Genomic DNA, 22,538 nt, shown 5'->3' with positions numbered 1-22,538 from the left:
GGATCATGCCTGGCATGGCAGGGGCTTGAGGACCACAGAACCACCTGTCAGCTGATTGGCCTGTGTTTGCCTCACCTGGTTGTTCCTTGTTGAGAACTTAACTTCTGCCCTCGCCTATTCTTTCTTTCTTTTCCTTTCCCCAACTGACTCTTAATTTCCTATCTACTCACCCAAAATCCTGCTTTGGGGCACCACCCTTGACCCATGTGCCCCCAACAGCATTTGGGGCAGAGCTCCTTTCTCTCAGTACCCCATGTCTGCCTTTCTCTCTCCCACACTGACCGGCTGTCTCCCCGCCTCGCTCTGGGCAGTCTGCACTCACAGCTCCCCAGGAAGGGTCTGATTGGATGGACAGGAGGCCTGCCACAGGCAGAGGGCCCGGAGACGCTGCACAGGCCACAGCCAGCTCCCGAGATTTTTTTTTTTTCTGTATTTTTCTGAAGCTGGAAATAGGGAGAGACAGTCAGACAGACTCCCGCATGCGCCCGACCGGGATCCACCCGGCACACCCACCAGGGGCGACGCTCTGCCCCTCCGGGCGTCGCTCTGCCGCGACCAGAGCCACTCTAGCGCCTGGGGCAGAGGCCAAGGAGCCATCCCCAGCACCTGGGCCATCCTTGCTCCAATGGAGCCTTGGCTGCGGGAGGGGAAGAGAGAGACAGAGAGGAAGGAGGGGGTGGGGGTGGAGAAGCAAATGGGCGCTTCTCCTATGTGCCCTGGCCGGGAATCGAACCCGGGTCCCCCGCACACCAGGCCGACGCTCTCCCGCTGAGCCAACCGGCCAGGGCCAGCTCCCGAGATTTTGAAAATTGTTTTCTTTGATGCCTCTTCTCAGCCAGCTCAAGGATCGAGTGCCCACACTGACCTCTTTGCTCCCCTCCCCACCTGCCGGTCAGTTTATCAAAAAGAAAATGCAAGCCAAGACTCTGTTTTCAGGTGGGTCTGCTTTCAGGCAGCCCAGCTCTCTTCAAATATCTATGCAAATCACTATCTGAAGGTCCCAAGTTATTCTGATGCCAGGGAGCCTTAGAGCCACCTTTGGAAAATATAAACTCGGAACTTACCATCTTTTGGTGATTGAGGCAGTTGCAGTTTTGTAAGTGAAGTGCATGAATGAGTGTGCCTTACCTGAGTGGGTGCCCCCAAGGGTGAGGTTCTGTGTATACAGGGTTGATGCAGCTGAGAACGAGGTCCCTCGTGGAGCTTGAGTTTCTGGTTCATAGAAAGAGGAAATAGAAACTAAAGGTCGGAGGGGTTGGAGGGACAAAAATGGCATGAAGAAGACAAAACAATGCTGGGCGAGGATGGAGCTATCACATTGGCTGAGGGAGTTTAGGAACATGTGATGAAAGGAGGGCTCTAGGCCTGGGGGGAGGGTGGTGATTGGCTTTCAACCCTAGCTTTGCCAGAGATGAGCTGTGTCACTTCACTATGCCTCAGTTCTCTTGACTATAAGATGGAAGGAATCATACCTACCTCATAGGATTGTCATGAGAATACATGCTCATAAAGCTCCAGGCATAGGGTAAATGTAGAATTAATGGAAGCCATTTTTTTTGTGCAGGTTTCATGGGAAGACAGCGTTTGACCTGATCCTAAAGCCAGAGTAGGGATATGGACATATGCACGTGGGGTATCATGGCAGACTTGGGAACTCAGAGATGAGCAGGGCACAATTCTTACCAGCAGAGTTTCTTAAGAAGTGACAAAACTCACTTTGCAGGGCTGAGGAGACTTAAGTGATGACAATCCTCAATGATACCAAAAATTTTTAATTTCCCTCTAAAGGCAGCATCCTTGGAAACAACTGCTAACGAAGGCCCCTATTAAAAAAAGACCAAGCACAGAGGTGTGTATTGTGGGAAGGATTGCCGACTCAATGACGTTTGTAAATTTGCTCAGAGAGAGACATTTCTCCACAAGATGGCTAGGTGGCGATAGAGGCACGCAAAGTTAGTGAGAAGGTTCTAGTCAGTGCTGTCTGTGCAACTGACAAGCTGGTTCTGGGGCCTGCTCAGCTCATCTGTTACATGTATTTCCATCCCACCTCACATGGCCATCCTCTTGTCCCTTCCTGCCTTTCTCTATTCAGATATTTCCTGAGGGACTGATATGTCTCAGACCTGCAAAGCAAGCACTAAGGACTTTAGTGAAAAGCTCTGTAGAAATAACAAGCCTCAAACATATAGCATTAATCTGTTAGGATGTCACGATTGAGAAATGCATATCTATTAAGAAGAGCTCCCATTTGAACTCTTGAAACTCATACCTATCTAAATACTGTTCAAAGTTTTGGGGAAGAAGACAACTCAATGGCCAAGTATGGAAAGAGTATAGTGGCCCTGGCCGGTTGGCTCAGTGGTAGAGCGTTGGCCTGGCATGCGGAAGTCCCAGGTTTGATTCCTGGCCAGGGCACACAGGAGAGGCGCCCATCTGTTTCTCCACCCCTCCCCCTCTCCTTCCTCTCTGTCTCTCTCTTCCTCTCCCGCAGCCGAGGCTCCATTGGAGCAAAAGATGGCCCAGGCACTGGGGATGGCTCCTTGGCCTCTGCCCCAGGCGCTAGAGTGGCTCTGGTCGTGACAGAGCGACGCCCCGGAGGGGCAGAGCATCACCCTCTGGTGGGCATGCCAGGTGGATCCCATTCGGGCGCATGCAGGAGTCTGTCTGACTGCCTCCCCGTTTCCAGCTTCAGAAAAAAATACAAAAAAAACCCACAAAACAAACAGAAAGAGTATAGTTTTTGTCACCAATCTGGGTTCAGTTTCTAGCTGCAGCATGAACAGCTGCGTGACCTCAACAAATTAGTCAATGTTTCTGAGCCTCAGGTCTACAACTGTAAAAAGTAATAAATAGTTGTATGTATTTACTATGTGGCATTTAGTATGTATGCGTTCAGCAGATGTTAGCTGCTTACACTCTGCTCTCCAATGTAGGAAAAGAACGGCATCATGCTACAGAGAAAGGACGGAAGTGTCTGAGCCAATGTACAGCCCTACACCATGTGCTTGCTGGGGCAGATGTGGACAAACCACATTATCGATATGGACACAGCTCTATACAAAGGGAACATCAGTTAAATCTAATGCCCCCAAACACTTGAAACTTTAGGGGAGAAAATGAAGATAGTCTAAAATATGACCAGGTGAAATGTATTCAACCCAACAGACATTTCTTGAGTGTTCAATCCATGTGGGTCAGGGCCAGGGAAGAGGAGCATTATGACAAGCTGAGACAGGACACTGGCCTCGCGCAGAAGCTTTATGAGCAATGAAGTGACATCTGGGCAAAGACAGTGAGAGGAGGAGAAGAGAAAGGAGAAAATAGAGCAGGTTGTCTGCTCCCTTCCTTTGTATGACCTGGCCTCATTAAGAGTTTACTTCAGCTGGTTTCGGGGTAATTGGTTTGATGGCTCAGCCTGGAGTTGATGTGCTCCCGGGGGGGATATCCTGAACTTGATTTAATCACAGTGAACTTTTCATGTAGTATTTTATGACCTGCAGGTGCCCTAGATGACCTCAGAAATGGCTGTGAAGTTTGCTGCTAGAACAGGGGTGGGATGTGTAGTAAGGGGCTTGGGCTCAGGACTCTTACGTGACTGCAAGTCCCATTTTGCTCCTTGTTGTCCATGGAACTTGAGACAAACACCTTATGACTTTTAAGACGGGGCTTGGGCAGAGTTGTAGGGTGTCCCTCAAGATTTTCGCCCCCTGGTGTGCATGCTGTGGATACCGCCCCACCCACAGGTGCGGTGGGTCCTGGGAGAGTGCTGGGACAGCATACCTGTGATTGCCTTCCACTGCATGGCAAAGGTGAAGGAGTTTTAAAAATGTAATCAAGGTACCAAATCACTTGATTTTGAGTTAATAAAGGGGAGATTAACCTGGGTGGACGTGACATAATCAGGTAAGCTTTTGAAAAGACAATCTAGAGGTCAAAGATAGAAGTTGGGCCTGACCTGTGGTGGCGCAGTGGATAAAGTGTTGACCTGGAATGCTGAGGTTGCCAGTTCAAAACCCTGGGCTTGCCCCGGTCAAGGCACATATGGGAGTTGATGCTTCCTGCTCCTCCCCCTTCTCTCTCTCTTCTTTAAAATGAATAAATAAATTAAAAAAAAAAAAAGAAGTTGGGAAGGTCCTGATGGCCATGAGGAAGCAAACCGCCCTGTTGCAGAGAAGACCACGTGCCAGAGGATGGCTCTAGTTGACAGCTAGCCAGAAAGTAGGGACTTCAGTGGGACAACTGCAGGGAACTTGGGCTGTCCGTTCAGGGGCAGGCTGTCTGAGGGTGTGGGGAACCAGCAGTGGTCCTGGAGGATGACACGAGTGAGATGAGGTCACAGCCCAGCTGACACCCTGACTGCAGCCTTGTGAGGCCGTAAGCAGAGGACCCAGCTAAACCATGCTGGACTCCTAACTCACAGAAATGCGCTGATTTAAAACACTAAGTGTGTGGTAATTTATTTCAGAGCACTTAAAGACTAACTCAGGACTTGTATTACCCACTCTGCAGGTTTGTTATCAGGAAAAGGTACAGAAAGCACCTGGCATGTGGAAGACTACTAATAAATGGTAGCTTTCAGTCACGTAATCCCTGGTTATCCGATCCTTTTTTGTGGGGAAAAGAAATCTCTGGGTTTTTTTTTTTAATGGATCTCATAAACTACTAAGAATTGTTGAGAGGATGGACTAAAACAATGTGTGTAACATGCTGTAGTGCACAGTCTGCACACAGTGAGCAGTGAGTGGTGGCAATAATGACAATGAGAATGGGATTAAAGGCACACAATGGCGAACATTTTACCCTGGTGAAAATTAGGCATATTCCTCAATAAGACACAAAATTCTTTCCCCCTTAAAATCACTTTTTACTTGTTTCAACAAGTAGTTTTTCTTTCAGTAGCACCAGAGACCATTACTGAATCATAGGGTGGACATGAACCTTAGATATAATCTAGTCCAACTTCTTCAGTTGACAAATGAAAAGAAAAAAGAAAAAAGTAACAACAAAAACCCTGAACCTGAAGTGGGCTTGTTCAATGCCACAAAGAAAATTAATAGCAGGAGCAGGAATAGAATTCAGATATCTTTTTTTTTTTTTTTTCATTTTTCCGAAGCTGGAAACGGGGAGGCAGTCAGACAGACTCCCGCATGCGCCCGACCGGGATCCACCCGGCATGCCCACCAGGGGGCAATGCTTTGCCCCTCTGGGGCATCGCTCTGTTACATCCAGAGCCATTCTAGCGCCTGAGGCAGAGGCCACAGAGTCATCCCCAGTGCCTGGGCCATCTCTGCTCCAATGGAGCCTTGCTGCGGGAGGGGAAGAGAGAGACAGAGAGGAAGGAGAGGGGAAGGGGTGGAGAAGCAGATGGGCGCTTCTCCTGTGTGCCCTGGCCGGGAACCGAACCCGGGTCCCCCGCACGCCAGGCCGACGCTCTACCGCTGAGCCAACCGGCCAGGGCCCAGATATCTTGATGGCAAGGCCATTTCCACAGAACTGTGTATTAATTTCTCTTCAGAAATTTTCCTCCATGTGAGACTCAGTGCCACTGCAGCTCACCAAATACCAGGATTCCCTTTAAAACTCACTCTGCACCTAACTTATCAGCCATGAACATTTGTTTCCAGCTGTCACTCCTGCAGAATTTATTGTTGATCTTAATTCATTAAATTAATATTTATTGAGGACCTTTGTGCTACATTTGGAATCACGCTTGTTAACCTGCAGCCCTGACTCACTCTGGAATTATACCCCAAGTTCATTGTAAGCTTGTTTGCTGTAACAACCCTATAAGTAGGTGCTGCTGTGACTACCATTTTACAAGTGAGGAGATCGAGACAATAAGAGGTTCAGGGGCATGGGCCAAACAACTAGTCAGTGATGGAGTTGGGATTTGTACCGAGCTGGCTGGCTGCTTTGAATTTCTTTCCACTTTTTTTTTTTTTTTTTCCATTTTTCCGAAGCTGGAAACGGGGAGGCAGTCAGACAGACTCCCGTATGCGCCCGACCGGGATCCACCTGGCATGCCCACCAGGGGGCGATGCTTTGCCTCTCTGGGGCATTGCTCTGTTGCATCCAGAGCCACTCTAGCGCCTGAGGCAGAGGCCACAGAGCCATCCCCAGTGCCCGGGCCATCCTTGCTCCAATGGAGCCTCGCTGTGGGAGGGGAAAAGAGAGACAGAGAGGAAGGAGAGGGGGAGGGGTGGAGAAGCAAATGGGCGCCTCTCCTGTGTGCTCTGGCCGGGAATCAAACTTGGGACTCCTACACGCCAGGCCGACGCTCAACCGCTGAGCCAACCGGCCAGGGCCTCTTTCCACTTTTAATTAGACTGCTGCTCTGAAGCCAGTTTGGAATAGTAATAATAATAATATCGATGAGTCAAGAATCCCACTCTTTGACCCCATCACTCATAGCTCTGCTGGATCTGGGCTGATGTGTCCTCAATCCTCAGGGCCAACAACACAGAAGCTCCAAGCACTAAAGGTGGGTGAGTGAGGAAGAGAGTTTTACCTTCAGGAAAGTGGTCTTGTTGTAGGGCCTCCTCAGGGTGTTCACTCTGGTCCGAAAATGGGCTTGGTATGTTCCCCTTCTAACTGCAGCTTTGAAGAGAGAAATTTTAACCCCTCCTTACCCCCATTCCTCATCCACAGCTGGGTGTTGAAGACTCTGAGATGGTCCTTACATGGGTACTTCTACACTCCAGCTGCTCTCATTTGGTACTGAAATGGTGACCCTGACTTTAGCTCCCTTCTCATTGTAATTCTCTCTTTCCCTTGGCAGACATCTCAGCAACTTGGTCAGATACTGAGAGTGGCCTAGATCCCAGCGACTGACTGCCCCCCTGCCCTGCTCAGTAATGACCATGTCTCTCCAGGGCTCAGCCAGTGTCTAGCTATAAGAAGGATTAAGCTCATGAGCAGGGACAGGTGTTTCTTCATGGTTCTCACATCTGTAGTAAGAACGAAAAATGAACCCCAAAGGGAAAGGCCATTGTTGAAGATGGAGGAGAACCCTCCAGGTAGCACAAGGTGAAAGCCTGGCCGTTTAATGAATCTCTTCTGCCCATCGTAGGTCCTGTCCTTGGGGATGCCACACGCGAGTCCTGGATTTATGAATCAGGACACGCAGCAATAGGAAGAGAGCAGGAATGAGGACTATTGAAATGCTCTTGTTCTGTGAAGTTGGAGTGGAAAAGCTGTGCTTTAAGTACTGCATGTTGAGAAATGCAAAGGGCCTGAGTGCTCTCTGCAGTGAGTACCTCAGACTGCTGAGCCACGCACACAGGTCAGGTTGTAAGAGAAAAAAACACAAAAGGGTAGTTCAGGATCATCACTGAGACGGTCAGCACCAGGATCCAACTGCTGCTGAATACTATCTCAGTTTTCTGTATATATCAGGTTAAAGTCAACTGTGGCAGATGGTAGTTGCTCATCCCAATGATTAGTTCGTTTGAAATAGTCCCCATGTTGTTCTGAACAAACCCTGCGTCTGAAGAACCTGTGAGGACCGTCACCTTCATGTGCCCACCAAGCACTGTCTGTAGACTGAATCGTACACAGTGTAAGAGCATGGCTGTGACCTATACAACACGTAATTAACTCGAAAGTGCTCTAAAAGTTATTGTAGTTTCTTTGAAGTCTTTTTAAAATAAATGATGCAAGTACTCTTAATCTAGCCTATAAAGATTTTTGATGTGGTCACGTCTCATATCTGTACAGGTGTGGAGCCATGGCCTCACAGGGCCAGTTGAGGAGGTTCCCCTGAGCCAGGTGGATTGCCAGCTGGGCAACCACCACCGCTGGTAACCTATGGTGAGGACAAGCTAAGCCACCCTTTGACTCTGCATCTACATTGGACAGTTCCTTGTCAACTGGCACGACAATAGGACAGGCTCCCTGCATGGCGTCTGCTAAATCTGAGTCCCTCATCCAGGCCCAGAATTTATAGAGATAGTCATGAAAAGCATCATTTTTAGCTTTGGCCAGATAGCTTGGTTGGTGAGAGCATCGTCCTGAAGTGCAGAGGTTGTCAGTTTGATCCCCAGTCAAGGCACATACAGGAACCGAGTTATGTTCTTGTCTCTCTCTCTCACTAAAATCAATCAATCAATCAATAAATAAAATCAATAAATAAAAAATGTAAAAAGCATAATTTTAAAATGATGTAATTAAAATGAATTTAGATAATTTATTATACAAATAAATAGAAATATATTTCTATGTTGTTTGATAGATTCGTTCCTTATGATACTTGTGAGAAGTGAACAGTACACAGTAACATTGAGCCTAAATAGCCTTGGAACCAAAACCAGTGCTGGCCTGATGCAAGTATGGTGTTATAAGGTGTAAACTGGCCTGGGTGGGAGACAGTTGGGACCATGCTAAGTTGTTTTTATTTCCAACCACTGCAGACTAAACATGAAAGCGAGGGAAGTAGAGTTTGCTTCCCCAAATATGTCCTTTCTTTTGGGGGGGGGGGCTACTGAATATTTTAAGCTGTTTATTTTTTTTTTTTTTTTTTTTTTTTTTTGTCTTTTTCTGAAGCTGGAAACGGGGAGGCAGTCAGACAGACTCCTGCATGCACCCGACCGGGATCCATCCGGCATGCCCACCAGGGGGCGATGCTCTGCCCATCCGGGCGTCGCTCTGCCGTAACCAGAGCCACTCTAGTGCCTGGGGCAGAGGCCAAGGAGCCATCCCCAGCGCCTGGCCATCTTTTGCTCCAATGGAGCCTCGCTGCGGGAGGGGAAGAGACAGAGAGGAAGGAGAGGGGGAGGGGTGGAGAAGCAGATGGGCACCTCTCCTGTGTGCCTTGGCCGGGAATCGAACCCGGGACTCCTGCACGTCAGGCCGACGCTCTACCACTGAGCCAACCAGCCAGGGCCTAAGCTGGTTATTTTTAAGAAACAAAGAATCAAGGAGAGCTTGACTGGTGATGGTACAGTGGACAGAGCATTGACCTGAGACACTGAAGTCCCAGGTCGCCAGCTTAAGTGTAGGCTCATCTGGATTGAGTGTGGGATCATAGACATGATCCCAAGGTCACTGGCTTGAGCCCAAAGATCACTGGCTTGAGCCCAAGGTCACTGGCTTGAGCAAGAGGTCACTGGCTCAGCTGGAGCCTTCCTGGTCAAGGCACATATGAGAAGCAATCAGTGAGCAACTAAAAGTGCTGCAACTACAAGGTGATGCCTCTCACCTCTCTCCCGTCCTGCCTCTCTCCCTTTCTCTCTCTCTCTCAAAAAATAAAAAAGAACGGGGAGAACCTCTGACCTTACCACTTACTGCTGTGTCCTATTGTTAAAGATGGCCCAGCAAACATCTATCACACATTTCTATCGGCATGTGAATTGCCTTCCTGCCCTTTGAAGCCTCCAATTATAAGCCACCTTCTCCATAGCTCAGAACGGCCTACAGGCCTCAGCTGCCTGATTTGTCTTCACGTCAATATTCTTATAGAATCCCTGCATGTGCAGATGTAATAAATTTGGTTATTTCCTTCCATCAGTCTGTCTCCCATTAATTTGATTACTAAACCTGTCAGAAGACTTAGAAAAGTAGGAAGAAAAAGGTTTTTTTCTCTTTCACGGGCAATTAATGCCTTATGATTTCTGCTCTCAAGTTGACATGGGAAGTTCATGTAAGCTGTTTCTCCCACACCACACACAGTCCGTGAAACTGAGCTGACCCTTGACCTTTACTGAGATTCCCCCAGTCCTGCCCTGTGGCTTGAAGTCTACGCTGTTTGGATAGACTTAGCCTAGGTCAGGCATTTCATTAAACGGTGACTGAGCACCTCTTGGTCGGGGCAGTTGGAAGCCGTCAGAAAGCCACTAGTACTCTGGCCACTAGTACTCAGGAAGAGTACTCGTACTCAGGAAGAGTACTAGAGTACTCTTTATTGGTAGCTCCTTGTTCTCTTGCCTTCAGCCTCCTGTGCTCTCACCACCTTCTTATTCCACCTTTCCCCAGGGCTCATCATTCTCACCCCTCCTGACCAATGAGGGGTTCAGTTTCTATGTTTTCTATCTCAAGTGTGCTTGATTTTAAAACCTTTCCTATTCCTATGGACCAAAATGTCCTTAGTTTAAAGTAGTTCTTGGCTCAGTGGTGCCGGTGGGAGAGGGAATGTAAACTCCATAAATCACACAAATTCCCTACTTTTCTTTCTATGTGTCCAGTATACAAAACTCAGTGAGTAACGTGAAGATAATGACTCTTTGGTGTTACTCTCTCCTAAGAAGGCGGACAGAGGTTTCGTGTCATTCTCAGTCTATCCATAGTGATGCTGTCAGCGAGGAACATCTGGGGCACTTGTCTGGGCCCATCCTACTTGGGTCAGATCTGTAGATGCTAGGACCGGCCCTAGTAGTTCCTATGATTGCAAGAAGCATGGCTACACCAGCTGCCGGGGAACTCTGGAAAAACAAGGTCATTACTTCCAGGTCCCGGAGGGTGCACCACGTGCCTGGAGCCACACAGCCAGATCACAGGTGGAGCGGGAGAAAGCACACACCTGGGGTTCTGTCTTTATTGGAATTGAAGATGGGGTGTGCCTACGGTTCACTCTTCATTGGTGAATTTAAATCATAAGAGCAGGAATTAAAGCGTGGGAGGGAAGAGCAGGGTCACTGAAGCATTCGGCTATTGAGGTCACCCAGGGCTTTCTGCAGGGGAAACCGCATGAGTAGGGTGGCCTGGCTCCTTATATAGTTGTGTAGTGGGCAATATATTTATTAGAGATGGAATTTATTTTTTTTTTGACAGAGAGAATTAGAGAGAGGGACAGATAGGTACAGTAAGGAAGGGAGAGAAATGAGAAGCATCAATTCTTTGTTGCGGCACCTTAATTGTTCATCGATTGCTTTTACATATGTGCCTTGACTGGGGGGCTACAGTAGAGCAAATGACCCCTTGCTCAAGCCAGCGACCTTGGGCTCAAGCCAGCAACCTTGGAATTCAAGCCAGCAACCTTTGGGCTCAAACCAGTGACCATGGGGTCATGTCTATGATCCCACGCTCAAGCTGGTGACCCCAAGCTCAAGCTGGTGAGCCTGTGCTCAAGCTGGTGACCCTGGGGTTTTGAACCTGGGTCCTCCATGTCCCAGTCTGATACTCTATCCACTGTGCCACCCAGAGGAGGATTAAGTCAGTTGAGGCCCTGGATGCAGAAGAAAATATTGGGAAAAAGAGAGAGACAGGGAAAATAAAACTACATGCTAACCATATTTTTAAATAAATAAAAAATACTATGTACTATTAATGTTAAAATTGCACATATGAAACCAAACTTGGTGTCATTAGAAAAAAAAAAGTAAAGTTGGGGTTTTGCGGGGCCCTTCAGAAGTTGGGGCCCAGGGCGCACGTCCAGTGTGCCTGCTGTTAAATCTGCCTCTGGTGCCACCACCTGGTCAGGCAAGATGGACGTTTTTGAAGTGGATGCCTCAGTAATCAAAAGTTTACTGTCAGACACTTGCATCACCAACACTAAAGCTAATTGTCAGGCAGTTACAGTACACAGTACACACCTCAAGGCTGTGACCCTACAAGGCATGAATTAGTCCCATTTTTCCGGAAAAGAAAGTGAGGCTGGTGAGGTTAAGTAATGTGCTCCAGATAACACCGGATTGCAAACTGCAGCTGCCTCACCTTGCACTTCTAATCCTCCTTCATGGTTCATTTCTTTTCTCTGTAGTATTGATCACTTTGTCATTACTGTTGTAGCTTTCTTATTTATTAAGTTCTATTGCATATAGTCTGTCTCCCTGCCTCTTCTGCACCTCCCCTCAAGAATCCACCTGCCCTAACATGGCAGGGATATTTGTCGGTGTCATTCATTGGGGCATCCGGCTGGCATAGAGGAGGGCCTGCCAGGACTTCCGTCTTCCTCCTACTTTGTAGCAGCTGGATGGTTGTTTCCTCCTCTGGAACAGCCCTGAGACCATGTAGCAGGTGAAGACATCACTACCATTCACTGGTATTCACTTCTTCAGTTCTCTAAGAAAAATGAGGTTTCCTAAAGGCAAGGATGTTATTGAAAACTGACAAAATGTGAATTCTAAAGCCAGCCTGAGGTTCCTGACAGTTTATATAACTGCTAGGGGCTGGGGGCTGGTGGGAATACAATGAGCAAAGGTGTTCAGATATGTAAGGTGACCAGAAAGGAGGACAAAAATAAATCAAAGAAAACAATATTGTAAATAAAAGAAACATTTTATTCATTGCAACTATAATACACTATAATGTGATAAATGCATAAAAACATTTGTAATATTTTATATTGTAATTATGCTTACATGCTTATTAATTTTTAATAATACTTATAAGAAAAAAGTACTCATTTAGTAAAACTAAATATCAAACAAAACCACTAATTTGGAGTTATATTCAGGTGTATTTATCATTTTCTAATTAAAAAACATCTGTTTTATGCAACTATTTAATCAAAATGCTTTATTAATAGATATGGATTGAGGTTAGATTTCCACTTTAAAACTTGAATTTTGGGAGAATACTTGTAAATAAAATTATATGTATTTAGAAATTATTAAATAGATAATAAATGAATAAAACATAAATTGTGCTTCCCTGTCTATGATTGAATATTCACTGAGAAAGAAATAATCGTGAGTCTACAATGTCGTATGTGCCGTGTCATGTTTCAGTAAGAAGTACACAAAGCCATTTGTGCTCGGTATTTCACGCGCTCTCTCAAGGTCTCTCGTGCGGAGCGCAGCGTCTCATAATCGCATCTCACTGCACTGTACTGATCCTTGACAAATCATCATGTCAAATACAAATACGTCACATCACACGCAATGGATTGACTCTGCATTGATCGAATACAGACATTTACAGATTAGTCTTCCAATATCAAAAAGGAGAATGTGTAGGAGGACACTTTTCAAGGGAAGATGGAACTTACAAAAGAAGGACTGTTCTCCCTAAAGGAGGATGTTGGTCACCTTAAAATATGGGGATGCCCGGTCTCCAGCCCTGGAGACAGATGCCCCAGTTCTGTAGAGCAGTGGTCCCCAACCTTTTTTGGGCCACGGACCGGTTTAATGTCAGAAAATATTTTCACGGACTGGCCTTTAGGGTGGGACGGATAAATGTATCACGTGACCGAGACAAGCATCAAGAATGAGTCTTAGACAGATGTAACAGAGGGAATCTAGTCATTTTTAAAAAATAAAACATCGTTCAGACTTAAATATAAATAAAACAGAAATAATGTAAGTTATTTATTCTTTCTCTGTGGACAGGTACCAAATGGCCCACGGACAGGTACCGGTTCACGGCCCAGGGGTTGGGGACCACTGCTGTAGAGGAGGGTGCCCCCAGTCTTTAGGTGCATATGAACTTGCCTGCTGTGACCTGAGCCTCTGTAGTTTTTATTTATTTCTTTTTTTCTTCTTGAGCCTGTGTAGTCTCAATTGCACAACCCATTTGGACCCGTTTGACAACAGCACTTTGTGGCAAAAGCAGAGCAATGACCAGTTCTAAAGAACACTTTACAATTCTCTCCTCAATCAAATGACACCCTTCAGAATCCCACCTTATTGGAGCGAAGCCTTTTCTTCTTATCCTATATCCAGCCTTTCCCTTTCAACCAAATGAGACTCGCTGAACTCACCTTTGAGCGAGCGGAGCAGCTTCCCCTTGTCTGGCAAACAATCAATGCAGCTTTGTTTTTCTAGCGCTGGTTATCTCTGTCTGCACAGCTTAAAAGCTGTCTCTGCTATTGAATGAGACATGTGACCTTAGGTAACCTCACTGAACCTTGGTCCTCTCAAAGAGGATAATAATAGTACTAGCCTCAGAGACTAATTTGAGGATTAAATAAGATAATCCATATAAGCACTTGACACAGTGACTGGCACAGAGTACCATTTTATAACTGCTAGGGGAAAAGTGGAAACGGCCATTAAATAGACAGAGATCCCTCGTTGACTGGTGGAATTCCACACTTGGTTAGCACTGGGATTAGCAAGTCCATGATGCTTCGTTATCCACGGTGTCATTTGATTCCATAGCACCTTTCAGGAAATTCAGAGTGGCCATGATTACTATCACCTCACAGAGGAGGAAATGAAGGCAATGAGAATTTATGGGTCTTAACCTGGGAAGCCTCTTGACTAGGCTGCCAATGAAACAGCACAGGACTTCACTTTTACACTGTACATGGGAAACTAGAGTCTGGAAGACTGAAGAACAAAAATGTGTGTGTGAGCAGTACAGGGATGACCCAGCAGGCTTGGGTTGTTCAAGCCTCACTTGTTCCAAAGAAAGGCCTAGCCTTTGACTGGTTCCTGGGAGTTAACTCTAAGCCCATGGAATATCTGGCCCAATCAGAGTGTCTCTACTTACATGAGGCATTGGGCCACACTAGAGCCTATGAGCCTGTGCTACAGTGTGATTTGTGGTGGTGCCTGGGCTATGCTATATCAGTTTGGAGAGGTTGTAATTTGAGTAGCTAAAGTTCAATATTATTTTGTACCAGTTTCAGGTGTACAGCATAGTCGTTAGACAATCATATACTGCCCTGCTATTTCCAGTGCCCACCTGGCACCATGCGTAGTTATTGCAATATTATTGACTACGTTCCTTACGCTGAACTTAACATCCCCGTGACTATTTTGTAACTTCTGATTTGTATTTCTTAATCCCATCACCTTTTCACCCATCCCTCCAACCCTCCTCCCTTCTGGCCACCATCAGTTTGTTCTCTATATCTATGAGTCTGCTTTTATTAATATTTTGTTTATTTATTTTGTTGTTTAGATTTCATATATGAGTACTTTCTTTCTCTGTCGAACTTATTTCACTCTGCACAATAGCCTCTAGGTCCATCTTTGTTGTTGCAAATGGTAAGATTTCATTCTTTTTTAGGCCCTGGCCAATTGGCTTAGTGGTAGAGTGTTGGCCCTGCCTATGGAAGTTCTCAGGTTCGATTCCCAGTCAGCGCACACAGGAGAAGCAATCATCTGCTTATCCAACCCTCCCCTCCCTTTTCTCTCTCTTTCTTTCCCTTCTGCAGCCATGGCTCAAATGGTTCAAGCAACTTATCCCCTGGTGCTGAAGATGGCTCCATGGCCTCACCTCAGGTGCCAAAATACCTTGGTTGCCCGAGCAAAGGAGCAGTGGCCCCAGATGGGCAGAACATGGTAGCATAGGGGGGCTTGCTGGGTGGATCCCGGTGGTGGCTCATGTGGCAGTCTGTCTGTCTGCCTCTTTGCCTTTCACTCAATACAAAAAAAGTTATAAATTTTTTTTCATTCTTTTATGGCCAAGTAGCATTCCATTGTATATATGTGCCACAATTTTTCATCCACTTGTCTGTTAATGAGCACTTGGGCTGCTTCCATATCTTGGCGATTGTAAATAACGCTGCAGTGAACATAGAGGTGTATGTATTCTTTCACATTAGTGCTTCGGGTTTCTTTGGGTAGATTCCCAGAAATGGAATCACTGGGTCATAAAGCAGTTTCATTTTTAATGTTTTGAGATAACTCCACACTGCCTTCCACAGTGGCTGCCCCAGTCTGCACTCCCATCAACAGTGCACGAGGGTTCCCTTTTCTCCACACCCTTGCTGGCTGTTGTTTGTTTAAAAATGTCAGCTTGCCTAGGTAGAAACAGCACATTTCCCAGAACTCCCTTCCCTGTATGTTTCTAGTCCTGAAGATCCACAAGAGATTCTTGTAGGAGGCGAGGAGGGAGGAGATGAAACAGTGGCCATTCTGGAGCTGACACCTCTGGTCTTGTCCGCCACTCACGTCACCAGCATGAGACAGGGCCTGGGCCGGTGCGGCCCGCTTCCCAGCTCCCTCTTCAGCCTCTCCCACTCCTGGGCCAGGTGGGCGTTCGGTCCATGAGAAAGGACCTAGCTTGTGCCCAACACCACAGCAAGGACAGAGACAACAACAGGGTTTATCTCCCCACCTTGCTTACATCCATCTTTCCTTCCCAAACTGTCTTCCTTATGGACTTCAGGCTCCAGCATCCGATGTAAGAACAACAGGTTTATGAAGGCTTTTTAGTTAGTTTCCACAACTGTGGGAGGCCAGTTCCTGTACCAAATCTCTCTCTTTCTCACTCTCTCTCGTCTGTGTAAGAATGTATCTATCTATTTATCCACTCACCTATCTTAGTCAGTTCAGACTTCTGTAACAAAATATCCCAGACTGGGTAGCTTTTAAACAACAGAAATGTATTTTCACAGTTCTGGAGGCTGGAAAGTCCAAGATCAAGGCTCCGGTAGATTTGGTGTCTAGAGAGGACCCTCTTCCTCACTGCTGGCTGTCTTCTCACCATCACTTCACATGGTAGAAGGATTGAGGGAGCTCTCTGAGTTCCCTTTTATAAGGAAGAGCACTAATCCCATGTAGGAGGGCCCCACTCTCATGACCTAACCATCTCCTGAAAGCCCTACCTCCTAATAACATTATGTTGGTGTTTCAACAAATGGGTTCTGGGGGGCACAAACATTCAGATTACAGAACCAACTCTCTTTCTCTATCGCCTAGTGGTTCTGCTTATCTGAGCCCTGATATACTATTACTCCTCCTCCTTTAGTCATCCAGACATCTTCATCATAGCCTTTAGAACACTGGGCTATAATTTCCCACAATTTTCTCGTGGGAAACTATTCACGCTTCTTCTCATAGTGTGTCACCCTATGTCCTTGTCTGAGAACTTCACGAGAGCAGAGACTAAGTATGACTTATTCTTAGCTATGTCCCTGGGCTAATATAGTCTCTGGCGTGTAATAAGTGCTCAAGAAATATATGATGCATGAGAAATGGAAGAGTCTTATTTCCACTGAAGCTTTCCTCTCTGTTCAGCAGGAATTTGTTCGGACAGTTAAGAGCTAAGAAAGAAGCTCATTTCCTGTGCACATACAAGGGTGAAAAAGGATGATGTGCAGCAAGTGTAGGAAGGAGTAAGCATTTCGTTCTGGAATCTTTTGGCAAACGAAACATGTCTAAATAATATAATTGTACGAGAATGTCATGTATAAATCACAGCCACGATGTTACCTTTGGGCAAGTGCGCGTCTGCACATGCGCACACCGTCCCGTTCATTCACTGTCTCTTAGTTCTATAGAGGATGAAGCTAGCGGGGCGGCCAGGACTGGGGCGTCCGGGCCTCTGAAGGCTGACTTTTCTCGTGATGTGGCATCAGTCAGGTTACTTCAGCTTTCAGTTTCCTCTGCTGGAAAATTAGTTGGAAGAACGAGCCAATTTCTCAAATGGCTAACACTGCCTGGTTCTGCCATTATTTTATATTTCTTTCTTGAGGCTGGCTTCTTCCAACTGCTGACTTTCCCCATCTCATGTCTACGCAGTGGATTCGCATCATGTGGACAAAATGCTTTGTGCTCAAGAATACAAGAGGATATTCCTGCCCCATGAACTTTTTTAATTTTAATTTTTAGGTTTTATTTATTTGTTTTTAAAGAGAGAGGGTAAAGAGAAAGAGAGAGAGAGAGAGAGAGAGAGAGAGAGAGAAGATGGGAGGAGCAGGAAGCATCAACTCCCATATATGCCTTGACCAGGCAAGCCCGGGGTTTGGAGCCAGCAACCTCAGCATTCCAGGTTGATGCTTTATCCACTGTGCCACCATTGGGCAGGCTGAACCTTTTTTAAAAAATAATTTTTAGGTGTACGGCTCAGTAAAACTAAATTACATTCACATGGTTGTGCAACCACTGAAATAACATTCCATTGTATGGATAGATCACACTTTGTTTATCCATTCATTCTTTAGTGGGCATTTGGGTTGTTCCTACCTTTTGGCTATTGTAAATAATCCTGCTATGAACATCTGTTTGAGTCCTTGTTTTAAAATCTTTTAGATATATACCTAGATGTGAACTTACTGGATCATATGATATTACTATATTTAATTTTCTGAGATACTGCCGAACTGTTTTCCTAGCTCCTAATTTTGTCAAGTCTAACATGTCAGAGTCTGGACCAACAAAGTGTGTCATGGGGGTTGTTAGGTTACTATTAGATTGGGCTTTAGTCTGCAAACCAGAGAGCAGGCTCTCACCGGACACCTACTTTGCTGGCACTCTAATCTTGACTTTTAGTCCCTAAGAAATAAATGTCTATTGTTTAAAAAAATTGGCTTTGAGGCTCAGGCCAATTTAGAGAGTGGGACAAGAGGTGTTTTAGAAGGACAAAAACAAAAACACAACTCGTGGTCATGGACAACAGTGTGGTGATTGCCTGGAGTGGGCAGGTTGTGGAGGAGATAGGTGGATAAATGGTGATGCAGAGACGGGGGTGTGTGTGTGTGTGTGAACACACAATACAGATCTGCTGCAGAATTGGGCAAATGAAACCTGTATAATCATATTAACTGTGTCACCCCAATAAAATCGATGAGAAAACAAACCAGAAGACTGCGATTCAGGTCACAGCTTCATCACACCCCAGGTAATGAGACCGGGGAAATTATATTAACCCCTTGACTGGTGTTCTCCTAGCCTGTAAGGTGAGCACTCTGCTTTACTTCCCAGGATTAGGGAGGGAATTAAAGCAGAGAAAAATACACAGCGAGCATTTTGCCTAGTGCCTGGCAGAATAAAGGCTCAGTGAAGGTTAATCTCCTTAGTCCTTTGCATCTCATGTTCACACCCTCTCCACCTGCAAGTCCTTTCTCTCCTCCCTCTGCACCCCACAAAATCAGTCCTTCTGCCACACTATTCTCTAGAATACCCATTGCCTTTGCCCATTCTTTCCAGGCTTCCCTCCAAAAGTATTCAAAGACACTTTTGGGAAGGAGCTCCTAACACACTCATGGCAAGGGCTTCATAGTCCATAATTTAATGCATTGGACTCTCTGAGGCATTTGGTTGCTTTTTTTTTTTTTTGTATTTTTATGAAGCCGGAAACGGGGAGGCAGTCAGACAGACTCCCGCATGCGCCCGACCAGGATCCACCCAGCATGCCCAGCAGGGGGCGATGCTCTGCCCATCCGGGGCATCACTCTGTTGCAACCAGAGCCATTCTAGCGCCTGAGGCAGAGGCCACAGAGCCCTCCTCAGTGCCCGGGTCAACTTTGCTCCAATGGAGCCTTGGCTGCGGGAGGGGAAGAGAGAGACAGAGAGGAAGGAGAGGAGGAGGGGTGGAGAAGCAGATGGGCACTTCTCCTGTGTGCCCTGGCAGGGAATCGAACCCGGGACTCCTGCACGCCAGGCCGACGCTCTACCACTGAGCCAACCGGCCAGGGCCTGAGGCATTTGGTTTTTAACAGGGATCAAGCTTTCAACCTAAGGATGAATCATTATGACAGTTCTTCAGACACTCGGGACAGAATACCGAATGGTAATGACTGCAGTTGTCCTTCACTGTGAACTCCAGATCCCACTGAAGGCCTCACGATCCCCTCTGTCTGGGCTGAGAATAATGCTGAAGTAGAGAGAACAATCCTGAAAAACTGAACATGACCAGTCAGTTGTCGAAAACTGAGAGGCGGCACAGACTTCTGACCAAACCGCTCAGAAGCAAAGTGATATTTCCATAATTGAAATGTTCATCTCATAAAACCCCCTGGAATATACTAATTAATGCAAGCAGAGCAGAAACCTTTCTGCCAAAGAGGGGTTGATGCCACTCTGTGACCCAGTGAGATCACGTTCTGAAATGGATACTGCGGACTCAGGTGACTCGATATGCTGCCCTTTTGACTGGAATTTTCTGGGGTGGAAATAAACCTCATCATCTTATAAATTGCTGGTATATGAAAGCAAAGTGAATTAGTTTCAATCAACAATTGAAGTACAGGCTCTGAAATGATTTTTTGTTTTGCTTCTTAGTGTGAGAAGTTGTCTGATAGTTGTAGTTTATATACTAAAATATTGGAATTTTTTAGGCTTTTGGTGGCTTACAGAGACAAGTAAAATATTAGAAACTGGGATTGTTTCAGAGACACTAGAACATATGGTACTCATCCTAGTTGGCACCCTAGTACCAACATGGGAACTAAAAACAATTGAAATTTTAGGTGGGGTGAATTTGGAGACACTGTCAAAGGTGAACTCTTCCTGTACCTACTGCTATCTACTGCCTGCAGCTTCTGGCCAAATGCTGTCTGTAGCTGAAAAGCAGGTCTCGCCGTAGGTCGCTTGTTGAGTGGATGACACCATGCAGTGAGGCTGTGTTCGCCTCACTGAGCATGCCACAGACTTGACAAGACACATATGCTGCAATTCTTGCAAATGTCAACTCCTCATTTTGAAACCTAAAAATGAAATAAGTGAATTTTAAACATTTATGCACAGATTGATTGAGAATATGATTCCAAGGACGTGAGTTTGGAGCCACGAAGCTGTTTCCAGTGTGTCTTGCACATTTCCCGACAGCCCGCCTTGTTCTAACTTGTGGTGAGCGTAGCAGAGGAGCGCAAGGGCATCGTGCTTTTCAGCTCTCACGCAAGTGAGGCTGAGATTGAGTGGCCTTCCTCAGGGAGCTTCCAACTCTTAGATCCGGATAAGAGGGAGGTCACACAACGACCAATGTTTGGACAAGAAGGTATCCTCAGGAGCATTTATGAATATATAATATATAGCCTCTTTGCCTTTAGTTTTTTACCTTCAAGTGGGTATTGGCTGTATTCGTCAGGATAGGCTAGTTTATGCTGCAGAACAAAAATCCTTCAACAAAGGCATAGTTCTTATTCATGGTATATATCCAACACAGGTCAACAGGTGTGGAGGCACTATCTATTCCACACGGTCACTCAGGGATTCAGGACAACAGAGGCTTTGCCATCTATAATGTGGCCGGTGGCCTAGGCAAGAGAAGATCTTGCATGGAGAATGCGCACCTATGGTTTAGACCAGAAGTAACATATAACACTTCTGCTGGCAGTCTATTGGCTAGGACTAGTCAACCACTCCATTTAATGGCAGGGAGGTTTGACATGTAGTCTTTTAAGTACCTGAAGAGAGGAAACTTGGAAGTGAGCACTAGTAATGACTATCAGATTTTACAATTTCATTCATTTATTCATTCATTACTCATTCATTCATTTAATGAGTCTGTACCAACTGCAATTCTAGGCCCTATGGGAGATATAGGCACATGTCAAATACATTCACCTTCAAAATCAGGAGACATCATAGCTCAGTCTGGGAAAGGTGAGGTTTGAGACTTTAACCACCATATTCAAACAATTATATTATTTGCAATATCTCTTCCCTAAAAGATGGAGAGTGATTGCCCAGAGGAAGGGCAGATCAGATAGTGCCTGACAAACAAATGCAGGAACTACAGAGGATCCCTACCAGAAAGGATTTGGCAACTCTCACCCCCCCCCCCCCACCAACCCTATCTGCAGGAACCCCAGTCCTGGGCTCTGGAAACCAAAATTGAGTGGGAGGAGGTAGTGTCTAGAGAAATGTTAGAGAAGATGTGAAAAGAACATGTGGGTGGTTTATAGTTGGTGGTAAGCAGGGTTGGATCTGCTTACCATGGTGGCTTCTCTTAACACTGTCCCAAGAGTTTCTTTTGATTTAAGTTATCCTGCCTGCAATTCAATTTGAGATTCACTTTGGTTATCAAACAACTTCTTTCAAAAATCTACATATTGCTCAGGGGATTCTGAAACTTATAGCTATTGAGTGTGGATCCATTTAATCGGATATATTTCCTTTCTGACACCTAGCTGAAGATTGAGAGAGGGGTTGATTGAGTACAGGGTTAGCAGGACTACCTGGGGTGAAGGGCTTGTCACCACTAGTAAACTGGGGGTGTTGGAGAAGAAGCACATTAATTCAGGGAAAGAGGTGACTGTAAAGGCCCTTATCTAGGGCTGACTGCACTGGGATGATGGGGAGGTGAGGGGAAGGTTCACTGAGTCCCTATTCAGTACCAGGCACCGTGTTAGTAGCTTCCCATACATTCAGCTCATTTCTTTACAATAGCTCTATGGGTCAGTTGCCGTTGTCTCCATTTTACAGGAAAGCAACTGAGGTTAAAAGATGAGAAGAAATTTGTTCAAAGGGCTGGCAAGGGGCAGAGTGGGAATTGAAGGCTCCATGCTTTTTCCTGATGCCACTTTCCTTTAGGTCACCAACCTCTCCATTCCTGCAGTGGTGGCCTCCTGGTGTCCAGAGTAGACTCAGTAAAAGCCGTAAGGAACCCTATGACCTTGAAGTCAAATAGGCCTTGATGGGCCAGCTCAGAAATCTCCTTTCTATAATTGATACCTCCTATGGCAAAAGGCACACTGAGCTCCGTATGCATTTGAGAGAAAAACTTGATCATGGAAACCTGCTCATGTAATTAAATTCCTTAAAGATAGCTAAGTAGTCTTAGGTGTGATTTTAATCGACTCTTCTGTGATGTATAAATGTTAAAAATGTCACTATTCATTCTCAACTAACTTCTTGGGATAAAAAATTTGAAATCTGACTCAATGAGTATTCCAACTCTCATCTTTCTTGCATTTGACATATACCATATACTTTTCCGTGATATTACCAAGTACCATAAACTTTTCCAGGATATTACCTAGTTCATGT

General features: G+C 45.8%; 1 long non-coding RNA gene across 1 annotated transcript in view; it reads right to left on the bottom strand.

Moving 5' to 3' along the window:
* The window catches only part of LOC136383209 (uncharacterized), a 51,872-nt gene extending 38,154 nt beyond the window's left edge, over nucleotides 1-13,718 (bottom strand). The window contains exons 1-4 of the long non-coding RNA XR_010747376.1: nucleotides 13,634-13,718; nucleotides 6,509-6,597; nucleotides 1,717-1,823; nucleotides 1,129-1,212 (exon numbers count right to left, since the gene is read on the bottom strand). This is a non-coding gene — a long non-coding RNA (uncharacterized lncRNA). The remainder of the gene's footprint in view (nucleotides 1-1,128; nucleotides 1,213-1,716; nucleotides 1,824-6,508; nucleotides 6,598-13,633) is intronic.
* Between the last annotated feature and the right edge of the window lie 8,820 nt (nucleotides 13,719-22,538).

Source organism: Saccopteryx leptura, chromosome 11, assembly GCF_036850995.1.
Source record: "Saccopteryx leptura isolate mSacLep1 chromosome 11, mSacLep1_pri_phased_curated, whole genome shotgun sequence".
Taxonomy (NCBI): Eukaryota; Metazoa; Chordata; class Mammalia; order Chiroptera; family Emballonuridae; genus Saccopteryx; species Saccopteryx leptura.
This window is presented reverse-complemented; position numbering and strand designations above follow the sequence as displayed.